Below are 13,021 nucleotides of genomic sequence, written 5' to 3' on the forward strand. Positions count from 1 at the left end.
AAGGGAGCGAGCACCTATTTGGCAGCTGCTGGGTGCCAGGCCCTGGGCACTGAGGGCACAGTGAGGCCTGCAGCTCCCTCTAGTGTTGTAAGGGAACCAAACTCAGGCTGCCTTGAGGGAAGCCGACAGAGTCAGGTCACTGCAAACACCAGTTAGGAGGATGGACCCACACTGAATGCTGAGGGTCAGCTGTGATAATGAGGAGTTTCTCGTCGGGATTTTGGAAACTAGGCTTCCTTGGCAACCTTCAGACTGTTCTGTGGACACCAGACAGACACTGTGGGTTTCTCTGGGCAAAGGAATTAACAAAGAACAGCTACTTTCAGGTCCATTCCGAACAACAAAGTCGAATGGCTGCCAATACTGAGAAGAAAAACAAGAACATCATCAAGGGGGGGAAGCACTTGACAGCGTCCTTTGTCATAAGCCAACCTTAGGGCCACATTTTGAAAAGTCCGCAGGGACTCTTCCTTCCATCCCCTGGGTACAGGGTGGTGCAGTCTAAGCAGACCTATGTATCCATCATCATGCAGAAAACCAACCCCTGCCTACCCAGAGACACATAAAAAGGACAAGACACCAGGGGCCACAGCAGGGTCATAGCCAAAGCAAGGCCAGAACAGTCGGTTCCTTAGGAATCAGCTTGTGGTTTTCAGCACTGGCCCCAGTCGGCTCTAAGTAATTTCCTCCCTTTTCCTTTGTCCCTGAGAAAGAGCCCACACACACCCCATCCTTGGCCCCTAGACTAAGAGACAAACAGCTGGCATCCTGCACCCTTCCTTCCAGGAGGGGGACCTACATACACTCGAAGCCACCCCAAAGTATCAGATTCTCTCCTACAGGCACCATTTTGAGGATGCTCGTCTGCTTCCGGAAACTGGGCTCACCATCTCAAATGTGACCCATGGCATAGGAACACCGTTCTCTCAATTTCCATGATGAATGATGACTATACTTTCTCAGCCAAGCCTCTCTCCCTAAGCAGAATCCCCTCTATTGTCTCAGTGAACCCCATTTTAGCAACGCCTTTCCTTCAATTGCTAGCTTCTGCTGAAATCCATTACTTCCTCTGGAAAGGCAAGCATGGCTGGCTGACTTATGTGACCTGGTTTATACCTTCAAAGGCCACCAGCAATATGTCAGAGCTGTGACACAGGCACTGTAGCCATCACACAAGAGTGGAAAGAGCTGGAGTCTGAATTCAGCATAATCCCTTCATTTCTGAGCTGAATAAAGCAAGGCCGAGAAATCTCGGGAGTGCCTTGCTCAAGGCTACCCAAGGAGGAAGCACAAGGCCAGCTCAGTGCTCGACTTCCCAAGACAAACTGGGGGCACAGTCGAGATCTCCTGACCTCCCCAACATCACAGACTCCAATTCCACTAAACATACTTTACAGAATTTCTTTCACTGGAATGCTACTCTCTGAGTGTGTGTGTGTGTGTGTGTGCGCGCGCGCGTGCCCATGAATGAACACACACACACACACACACACACAGCCATAGACAGATTAAAGGGAGCCATGCTGGGCTGCAAGTAAAGTCCAACCCTGCAATTGTGCCAACAGAGACCCCAGGCACGCCACACCACAGGAACTTAACCCCCGAGCCTCTGAATCAGATACAGCACCAGTGTCTTCTGGAAATGAGCTTGTGGTCAGGTGAGAGGGCTGAACGGTTGATGGAGGGGAGTGGGGGGAGGGAGGGGGAAGAGAAGTGCAGGGGTGTCAGTGGGACCTAGGGAGGAATTCAGCTGTCCCTCCCCAGCAGAGAACCAGGAAGAAATCCTGAGGGGTGGAAGCTAAGAACCACAGCACAGAAAGCTTCAGACCAGAGAACAAGCTAGGGGAGAGAAAAACCTGCCCTCCCTCAAACTGAAACACCTGGGATCCTCTGAAGCTGGAAACAAGAGTGAAGCCTAGAAGCAGGGCCCCCCAGTGGGGAGTTAAAAGCCAAGTAAAAGACGGCAAGATGAGCAAGCAAAGAAGTTGAGAATTATAGAAAGTTTCTTCAGTGACAAGATCGAGGTGCCACCTCAGAAGAGGATAACAACCACAGGGCCCCTACATCCAAAGCTTCCAAGAAAAATATGAACTGATCTCAGGCCATGGAAGCTCTCAAAAGGGACTTTGAAGAGAAAGTAGGAGAAATAGAAGGAAGATTTAGAGAGAGGGAGGAAAGAATGGAAAGAGAAATGAGAGAGATGCAGGAAAGTCATGAGAAAAAAGTCAACAGCCTGAAAAATCAAATGGAAAAGGAGATAAAAAGCTGTCTGAAGAAAATAACTGCCTAAGAATTAGGATTGAACAAATGGAAGCTAGAGACGACTTTATGAGAAACCAAGACACGGTAAAGCAAATCCAATTAAATGAAAAAATAGAGGGCAATGTGAAATATCTCCTTGGAAAAACAGCTGACCTGGAAAATAAATCCAGGAGAGATCATTTGAAAATCATTAGACTGGCTGAAAATCATGACCGAAATAAGGTCCTAAACATCTTCCAAGAAATTATATGGGAAAATTGCCTTGATATTCTAGAAGCAGAAGGTAAAATAGAAATGGAAAGAATCCACTGACCGCCTCCAGAAAGAGATCCCAAAAGGAAACTTTCTCAGAATATTATAGCCAAATTCCAGAGCTCTCAGGTCAAGGAGAAAATATTGCAAGCAGCTAGAAAAAAAATTCAAATACTGTGGAGCTCCAATAAGGATAAAGCAAGATCTAGTAGCATCTACATTAAAGGACTGGGGGGCATGGAATGATATTCCAGAGGGCAAAGGAACTGGGACTACAGCAAAACTGTATAATCTATCAGAGGAAAAAATGGGATTTCAATGAAAAAGAGGACTTTCAGGCATTTGTGATGAAAAGACCTGAACTGAATAAAAAAATTTGACTTTCAATTACAAGAAAATGGAGAAGAATAAAAAGATAAACAGGAAAAAGAAATCATGAGGAACATTAAAAAGTTAAACTGTTTACATTCTTACATGAGAAGATAATACTTCCAACTCATAAGAACTTTCTCAGTAAGGAATATACAGAGGACACAGGTCTGAACTGAATATGAAGGGATGATATCTGTAAAGCATTCATTTTTTTGTTTATCCTTGTTCTTTGTGGGGCAAACAGGGTGGGGTGTCTTATGTCTGGGGCTAGATTTGGGCTCGGGGCCTCCTAGGTCCATGGCTGCTACTTTGTCCACTGTGCCACCTAGCTAACCCATGAAGACATCTTTAAAATAGAGTTGAGGGGTAAGAGGAATAGACTGGGGGAGGGGGAAGGGGAGAGGTAGCTCACATGAAGGAAACAAGAAAAAGGTTATGGAGGGGAGGGGAAGAGGAAGAAGGAATAAGGGCAGTGAGTGAACCTTACTAGCATCAGAATTGGCTCAAAGAGGGAATAATGTACTTACTCAAGTGGTTATAGTAATATGTATTTTTGCCCTGTGGAAAAGTGGGTGGAAAGAGGGGAAGGAGGGAAAGGAAGTTTGGGAGAGAGAGCAGTAAAAAGCAAAACACTGTCAAGGAAGGTGAAGATGTTCTGCATAACAGCACATGTATGACATCTTGAATTGCTTGATTTCATAGGGAGAGATGAGGAGGGAGGAAGAAAAATTTAAGAAAACAGAATTAGCTCAAAGACCTTAACCTCATCCGAGTGGGCTCAAGGAGGGAATAACATACTGTAATGACTGGAATGGCGCCACCTACTGGAGACTTACTATAGGAAAGCTCCACCATGAGGAGAAGGCCTCAGAGGGCAAGGCCATGCGGCTTTTCCTTGGCGTCAGGATGTGATGTTTGCTCATGGGTACTGTCCACCAAGGCTACCGGCCAATCAACTTGAGGAGCCTCCCATTTTCTGGGAGGGGACAGGAAGGAGGAAGGAGGGCCTGCGCAGAGAGTTCTCTCTCTTTTGGGTTCCTGACTTGATGGTGGTGGTGGCGGCAGCAGAGGACTTCACAGGAAATGTGAGGAACTACCCAACTGGGAGGAGAAATCTATTTAACACTACAGGAAAGTAGGAGGGGAAGAGGATAAGGAGGGAAGGGTGAAAGAAGGGAAGATAGAGCTGGGGAGGGGGCAGTCAGAAATAAATCACTTTTGAGGAGGAATAGGGCAAAATAAGATAGAAAATAGAGTAAACATCACTGGAAGGGAATAGGATGGAGGGAAATAGTTATGATGATTGACTACAATGTCAAAATGTATGGTACCTACTCTGGGGGGCTATTGTGAAGAAAATTGTTTATCAAGTTTAAGGTACTATATAAAAGTTATGATGAACAGGATGCTATCAGAAAAACCTGGAAAGACCCACATGAACTGAAACAGAGTGAAATATATTGTATACAAAATAACAGCATTAGTGTAAGATGATCTGCTGGGAAGCACGTGGTTATTTTCAGCAAGGCAATGATCCAGTATAACTCTGAAGGACTTATGAAAATTGCAATACACTTACAGAGAAAGAACTGACTGGTATCTGAAAACAGATTTTAACACTTTTTGTCTTTGGACAACTCCCTGATCTGGTCTTGTTTTTATCTGTATTCTCTCAAAACCTAGCTAATGTAGAGATGTTTTCCATGAGTACTCATGTATAACTTTAAAACTACCCCTTCTTTAAAAATTTCAAGGGAAGTTTTTCCTAAGAGAGAGGCTCAAGCAATGAATGGGGGTACCACAGCCTAAGGGTCACCTGTCTACAATCCTTTCAGGCCTATGTAGCATTTTTTGGACTAGAACGAGAAGATTCAGAGTTGGGAATAGTCATTAAGGCACCAATGACTATCATTTTATTTATTAAAAAAATTTTTAACGCTGCATTTCTTGGTTTTATTTGAAACAATCCATATTTTAAGTGTTTCGTGGTAGATATTATACTCTGCATTTACACAAATTACAATGTTCTGCTTCATTCTTTTTTTTTATGTCCTGCTTCATTCTTAAAAAGAAAATTCTAAAAATCCAGCCCACGTGCAGCACAAGAATATATAAAACTATTAAACACACTTTATATCAAAGAGTATAAAATTCTGGTTGTTATTAGACCAATTACAAGAATCCTCAAACTAGACACAAAGGGTTAACATTAATTCTTAACTGCAAATCTGCATTTCTTCATTTTGTTTGAGATGGGAACAAGTTTAAGAGAAATTAACTTCTGATTGTTTAAAAAGAGACCAAACTTTTGTTCCAATAGGTATTTTCCCATCCAACATCCCATTTTCCTATTTCTTTTTTATTTCCTTTCATATTAACCATTTAGATGTCATCATTAAATCAGATGCACAGTCCTGCCAGCTTGCTTTCCCCCCTATATTTGACATGGCTCCCTGGATCAGTTCCTTCTTGGTCTTCAATAGTGAGGGCTAAGTTCCGATTCTACCATTTTACAGACAAATAAAACTAAGATCCAGAAAGAGAAAGGGACAGGCAGGCTGTGGTATGGGATAGAAGTTATGAAAATGGGCTTAAAAAAAAAAGAAAGAAAGAAAAAGAAAAAAGTCTAAGGGGCAGCTAGGTGGAAAAGGCACTGGCCCTAGATTCAGGAGGACCCAAGTTCAAATCCAACCTTGACACTTACTAGCTGTGTGACCCTGGGCAAGTCACTTAACCCTCATTGAAAGAAAGAAAGGAAGGAAGGAAGGAAGAAGAAAATGGGCTGAGATAACTGGGTTTTGGCCCCAGGGAGTATGAGATGAAGCAGACAAAGGAGTCACATATAGCAAGCCGGCTGATATGGGAGAAGACTTCAAGAAAGCCAGGGGGACTGTCTGAGCCAACAGACAAACTGGAGGAGTCAGGAGGGGCAAGGACTGAGGATCTGGGATCCGGCCTATAATGCCCTCTGCCAAGGAGGATGCATGCCAAGCTGAAAACAGCTCGCCTCAGGATTTTAGCCATTCGTAACTACTCCTCCAGTACTGTCCCCATCTACCAAAGTCTGTCTGGGGAGGGAAGGGAGGATGCACAGGTGACCACTGTGTAGTTGCTGATCTTATGAAGCTTACTGTCTAGTTAGGGAAGAGGACATGTATACAAATATCTACAAGGTGAGCACAGGCAAGGCCCAGAGCCCCCCCCCCCCCCTCCACCAGGGGTGGGGGGGGTGAGGGCCCAGATATGTGCTGAGACAGAGGCTCACTTCGAGGAAGTTGTCACCTAACTAGGGGCCCAGCAAGGATGGACATGGCCATGCCAAGAGATCACAGGGTAAGTCCAGAGGAGAATACAGTAAGAAAACATTGTGGGAGGTCATGAAGACTGGCAGTGACAGGGGGTGGGGGAGATTCTGAAGGTGGCCGGTGGGTTGTCATTCTAGGTACAGGGCACCAAAGAGAAATCACTCCATCTCTGAGGAGGCGGGCCCTCTGTGGCAATGATGCCAACACATCTACCCCAGGACAAGAAGGGCTGTGACAACTCACCAGCAAGTGGCTTGAAAGGCTCCTCTCAAACCACCCCCCAGCTGCCAGCCATCCACAGGCCCTTGATGCTCTGTTTAGGTCACCTTCCCTGGATACTTTTCAGCTCAACTCACCAGTAAGCAAGTACAGATTAATTGGTTACAGTGCCAAGCAAACAATAGGAAAACAAGGAGAACATGCAAAAGTAGGTGCAGGGGGCAGCAGCTAGGTGGGGCAGTGGATAAAGCACCAGGCCTGGATTCAGGAGGACTTGGGTTCAAATCCGGCCTCAGACACTTGACACTCACTAGCTGTGTGACCCTGGGCAAGTCACTTAACCCCCATTGTCCCACAAAAACAAAAACAAACCAAAAAAAGTAGGTGCAGAATCAATATAACTAAACAAAAACTGGTTAAATAAAAGGTTTGGGAGGGAGGGCACTAGGCCCGAGAGAGGGCTCTGCTGACCCAGGCACAGAGGCCAGAAATGGAGGGTCAGGGGTGAGGGTCGCAGAACGTAGGGAAAAGGGTAGAATCAGTTTGTGCAGGAGATGATTGATGCTTTATCCCACAGGTGGAGAAGTGTGACCTGGGTCAAATGGGAGCGTAAGAAAATTACTTTGGCATCTTCATGGAGGGTGGATTGGGAAGGAGAGTCAGGCAGAGAGAGCAATTAAGAGGCTGTTGCAATAATTTTGCAGGAAGGAAACAAGAGCCTGAACCAAGGTGTTGGCTTCATGAAGGGAGAGACTAGGTGAGCTGTGAGTGATGCTATGGAGACAGAAATGTCAGAATCTGCCAAGAGTTGGTTGTGGGGGTTGATGGAGAGGGAGGAATCAAGGTTAATGGCCAACGTCACACTGGGGTAAAACTGAAGTTTGAGGGAGGGCCCGGGGCCAGAGCTATAGATCTATAGAAATGAGATAACCACCTTGGAGCTGAGGAGACTTCCAGAAAGAGGACAGAGAGAATGGGAGGGGGTCTGCAAGAGCCCTCAGAAACACCTACAGTCAGCGGTCATGACATGGAGATGTGGAAGGAACAGAAAGACATGTAGGAGGAGACCAGCAGAGTCAAATGCAGTGAATGAATCAAGAATGAGAAGGATTAAAAAAAAAAAAACCCATCAGATTTAATAACATTAATAAAAGCTACCCCTTATATAGCTCTTAGTAAGGACAGGCTATGCTAAGGGCTCCACAAATACTGCCTTGTTTGGTCCTCATAACAACCCTGGGAAGCAGGTGCTGTTGTTATCATTATTTTAAGAGATGAAGAAACCGAGGCAAGCAAAGGTGAAGTGACTTGCCCAGGGTCACACACCTAGTAGGTGTTCTCCTGACTGCTGGTAACTTTGAAGGGGAGAGAAAACTTCAGGAGAGGGATATGGCCAGATGCCAGAAGTGACACAAGAGGGAGGGGAAAAAGCTTTTTTTCCAAGGAAATGGGCTGAGAAAACAGTTAAGAGCCATAGGACCCCAGCTTGAATGGCTGGACGGGCCCAATGAAGGTTTTATTTGAAGGAGGGGGACACTGGGGACTGCAGACTGGTGGGAACCTCTAGACCAGGAGTGGCTGCAGACTCAGGGAGAGCCGGGGGAGTTCACACTGTGCTGAGGAAGATGGGAGGGGCTGGGATGGGGTCAAGGACAGTCTCAACAACTCACTGTCAAAGCCTGGGGAAAAGGAAGAGAGGGAAGATGGGAAGGACAAAGTCCAAATGGCTACAAAGCCGGCTGCCTTAAAAACAAACCCCACCACCTGCACCCCTGCAGAACGGCATCATTTGGCTGAAGGAAACATTCAGCCAACAAGAAATCAAATGTGTGGGAGGGGAAGGTGGGAGCAGATGTTGGAAGGACCCCCACAGAGCCCTACTGAGGGGAGATGGGAGGCAGGCGGAGGTTTGTGGCCGATCACATGCCCTACATTTTCTACTCCATTTTCTCAAGGACAGGAGCTCAGATGGCATCCTGGCCCGGTGCCCAACATTTCCAGATAAGCAAAGTTTAGTCAAGAGAGGCCAAGTCACCCAGGTCAGGGATCAATCAGTTTGGTAAAGTTCATGACTACCACTGCATACACATCTTAGGAAGAAAATGTGCTTATAAAACAAGCTCATGTGGGCTCCTAACTTTTCTTCACAAGAAGCTCATCATTTAAGGCTGTTTTTTTTAAACTACATACAGTCTTCACAGTTTGGAGGCCTCGACACCCTAAATAAATGAGTTCATATTGACAAAAATCTAATCTTGGAAATGAAATGAGACTATCTGGGAAAGGTACAGGAGGAGCAGAGATGGGCAGGCCAGGAGACAGGCCTTCTTTGTGCCACAGGCCCATGGGCAGTCAGGCTGGTAAAAGCTATGGAAATGGTACAAACGGTTGGAAAAAGGCTTAAAAAGCCCTGCTCTGACCTGACCTTGAAGCTCAAAGCAGGAATGACTGAAGGGAAATCAGGAAACTGAACCAGGCAGCAATGAGGAAAAGACAAAGGATCCAATTCTGAACTGCAACAGGAAGGTTAAACCGAGGCTTCGTGGTGATCCTGGGTTGGAAATCGTTCTCTTGGTAGCAAGCCTTCTTGGCCGCCAGCCCTATTAGCAGAGGTGTTTAGAGTGTGTTGCCCCATGGGGCAGCTAGGTAGCACAGTGGATAGAGCACCGGCCCTGGAGTCAGGAGTACCTGAGTTCAAATCCAACCTTAGACATTTAACACTTACTAGCTTGTATGACCCTGGGCAAGTCACTTAACCCCAACTGACTCACTAGAAAAAGGAAAAGGAGTGTGTTGCCCCCCTCACCTTCCCACAGAGGTGTCTGCTAAGGAGGAGGGAGGGAGAATGACCTCTTAAGCTATAGAAACAGTAACAAAGGCCAAAGGGATTCTGGTTCAAAATTCTTTGCAACCTGAGTTATCGGAAGCACTTGCATTAACAAAAACCTGTGGTTCCACCAGATGGGGACACTGTCCAGACTGGCAGGGGGCTGGGGCTCCTTTGAAGTGGGGTGCAAGGACACCCTGAAAAAGGCTGTCCTCTGGAGCTTTATGGAAGAATGACAAGGTCTCTCCTCCTTTCTCCCTTTTTGCCTCTATCTCTTGTCATTCTTCAGCCCCCCCCCCCCCCATCTTTTCAGCAATGATCACCAAGCTTTCTAATGCAGAAGGCAGCAATTTTCAAAGAGTGGCATTCGTTAGTCCTCAAGGTAAAAACAAATGTTTCTGGCTCCGGAGTCAAACAGCTTCTTCTCCCAGCTCACTCTTGGAGGCCTGGCTTTGGGATGCTGGTTTCTGCTTCATTCAACACGCCAGGAGACGCATGAAGAGCCATGGCGGACACACACAGTAGCTCTCTGGTTCACTCCATTATTCTATCAAGGTGTGTATGCTGAGGGGGTGGTGGGGGAAGACGGGGCCTGCGTCTCTGCCCTAGTGGGAGCTTCCCCAATGGCTCACTTCCTGCTCCCACCCAGGCTCACTAGGTTGCCATATACAGTTTATTTAAACTACCAACCACCCCCCCCTTAACGTTCACAAAGAAACCCCAGAATTCAAACCAGCACACGGCCATCTTCTCATATTTAATAGGTACAAAAAGCGAGATAGAAAACGTCACCCAAGAGGTTTGATGCCGTCTCAGGCTCAGTCTCATGAAATCCCAAATCTTTGGGATTCTCCAAGAAAGATTTTCAACCGGAGAAGGCGTCACTCCCCCACTGCCCCCAAAGCTCTATTTTTATTCTGTCCAATCAATGCCGGAGATTAATGGGGTGGAAAAGGGCTACATGCTCAATGGGTTCTACCCCACACAAAGCCAGGGGATTCCCACCACAAGTTGTTGGTCCTATATAAGAACCCACCTCCCAGGTTAGTTGATACTGTGCCTGGCACCTAGTAGGTGCTATAGAAATGCTAGCTATGATTATGATTATTATTTTTTTTTTGGAGTGTGTGTGAGGCAATTGGGGTTATGTGACTTGCCAAAGGTCACACAGCTAGTAAGTGTTAAGTGTCTGAGGCCGGATGTGAACTCAGGTACTCCTAACTCCAGGACTGGTGCTCTATCCACTGCGCCACCTAGCTGCTCCAGCTATGATTATTATTGCAGAAGTAGAGTAATAAAGGACATGAACATGCAGGAAACTGTTTGGAAGAAGAATAATGAAAGACTTCAGAAATGAATTGTGAGGGGCAGCTAGGTGGCGCAGTGGATAAAGCACCAGCCCTGGATTCAGAAGGGGCTGAGTTCAAATATGACCTCAGACACTTTACACTTACTAGCTGTGTGACCCTGGGCAAGTCACTTAACCCCCATTGCCCCACCAAAAAAAAAAAAAAAAAAAAAGCATTGTGAGAGCAAAGATGAGAACAGGAAACTGAATGATGATTCGATAATTATGCTGAATGTGTAAAGAGCTCTAATACAGGCCAAGGCGGATTTCCATGAAGGATTAAACAAAAAAAGCTTAAATGTTTAGTGTCGAAGGCAAAACAGAGCTCTACCAAATGTGATTAATCACTATTTCTCTCTTACATTTAGTAACTAATTATTGTATTAGGACCAAGGTTATTCCCCCATTCTACTTTCTCATCCAGAAACCAACCAGTGTGGGAAATCTGAGAGACCGACCCAAGCCAAGAGCTAATTAGACAGTAAAAGAAATTCTGTTTGGGCTGACAGGTGTACATTCCTACTCCTTGTGCTTGCCCTGTTGATTGTCCCTGTTATCAAGATAAGTGATATGGCAATTGTATCTCTTTGACCAAGATTTGAGTGACCTAAGTCAAGTACCCTAAGATAGCCCACCTCCCACTGTCTTCACCAATGAGAACTAATTTAGGCACCCCTTGGGATCACCTACTCTTCAGAGGGCAAATAAACTGTCATTAAGGGTCTCTGGTCTAAAAGAGATGGCCAAATGACCATCCTTTTATTAACAATTTGCTGGCCTTATTAATAAAATGGTTAAATTATCCAGAAACTATGTCTTTGGAACCCTTTTTCCTTGTCACACAAAAAAAGAGAAGACAGCCCCAGTCAAAAGAACCTTATTAGCCGTCCAGCCATTGAATGTAAAAGGGGGTGGGAGAAAGAACAATGGTTTTGGAGCCTGAAGAGCTGGGTTCAAATGCTGCTGCGCACAATTTAGACATGCTGTGCTGTGGCAAGTCATTCGCCTGCTTTGCCTCAGTCTACCTGTCAAAGATGACTTCTGAAAACCCTACATTCATAAACGGGGAAATAGAACATCCCACCAATTTGATTCTTCAACAAGGGAGGTTATATCAAAAGGAAGTTGTAAAAATGTACCATACACGGCTCAATGGAAAGCGCCAGGACTACAAGGTGCCGTCTTTCAGAGTTTGTTAATCTAACTGAGAAAACAGAATGGAAACCAAAGTGCTTTCCCAAAAGCACTTTAACCAAAGCACATGAAACTAGGTGTAAAAAACCAGCACATTTCTACATAAGTAATAATAAGATAACTGCAGCGTCTTAACAGAAAACAAGAACGCAGGGAGAATTAAAGGATCCCCAAGACGGAAAGCCAATCTACAAAGAGATAACCAATCCTGCCACTGCCCAAAGCTTACTTGACTGAAACCAACAGATATATTTTCTTTCCATCATTGGTCTCGCTACAAACTGACTGACCCACAAGCCAACCCAAAGGACATCTTTACATTTTTTAATGGTTTAATCTAGACCTTTTTCTTTGGATCATTTGGACACCTTTGCTCTTGTGACCAAGAAACCATCCAACAGTGACAGTAGCTGCCAACCTGAGTGCGAGGAGGCGCAGCATCACCTGCCCAGCTCCTGAGTCAGCTTGTGTTGCCCTCCACATTGCTGCATGTAACTCTGCCTTCTGTGGCACAATGAGATTTTGCACGACTTTCTAAGCCATGGGGGCCCACATTGTTCCCAGTTCCCTGCAAGCCCAGGAGTATAGCCTGAACCTCTGATCCATTATGGACCCTCCCCAGTGGGTGCCAACTGTCAGCTCACTGGTTTGAAGGGTGTGGAAAGGAGCTAATAATTTCACTGCATAATTATAAACTAAAATCCAAGAGTTGGATCCCTTCCTAGCCCCCAACAGTGCGTCATCAGGGAGATAGTCTTCCCATGAACACAGACCAATTTCCAAGTGGGAGGTAAAATGCTGGCACTGTTTTCATTTGAGTGACTTGGGGCACATTTTGATGTGACCGTTAATTAGCAATGAGAGTTAGCGATTCTTGTTTTGAAATTTTCATGTCATAGTGGCCCCTTATATAATAGGGATGTAGCACTCGGGGCTATAGATGTGGGGATCTTTTATCATTGATATTTGATGCAAAGATTTTCAACAATTTCTCTTCTGGTGATTTTGGTGAAACTGACATGCAGGTATCCAAAATTGTCTCAATTTTTAACGATTCCCTCTAGGATTTTTTGGTTGTAACAGATGGCCAGTCTGGTTATTTTCCTTTTTTTGTTTTTTACAAGCAGAGGGGCCTTTCAGATTCAGGACACATATCCGTTTTGAATTTAGAGTACCAGGAGCAGCTAGGTGACGCAGTGGATAGAGCACTGGCCCTGGATTCAGGAGCACCTATCCAGAGTT

At 45.4% G+C, this 13,021-nt stretch overlaps 1 protein-coding gene across 7 annotated transcripts in view; it reads right to left on the reverse strand.

Moving 5' to 3' along the window:
- Positions 1-13,021, reverse strand: part of PUM2 (pumilio RNA binding family member 2) — a 97,410-nt gene that overhangs the window by 13,767 nt on the left and 70,622 nt on the right. The window lies entirely within an intron of this gene.

This window comes from Dromiciops gliroides, chromosome 2 (genome assembly GCF_019393635.1).
Source record: "Dromiciops gliroides isolate mDroGli1 chromosome 2, mDroGli1.pri, whole genome shotgun sequence".
NCBI classification, from domain to species: Eukaryota; Metazoa; Chordata; class Mammalia; order Microbiotheria; family Microbiotheriidae; genus Dromiciops; species Dromiciops gliroides.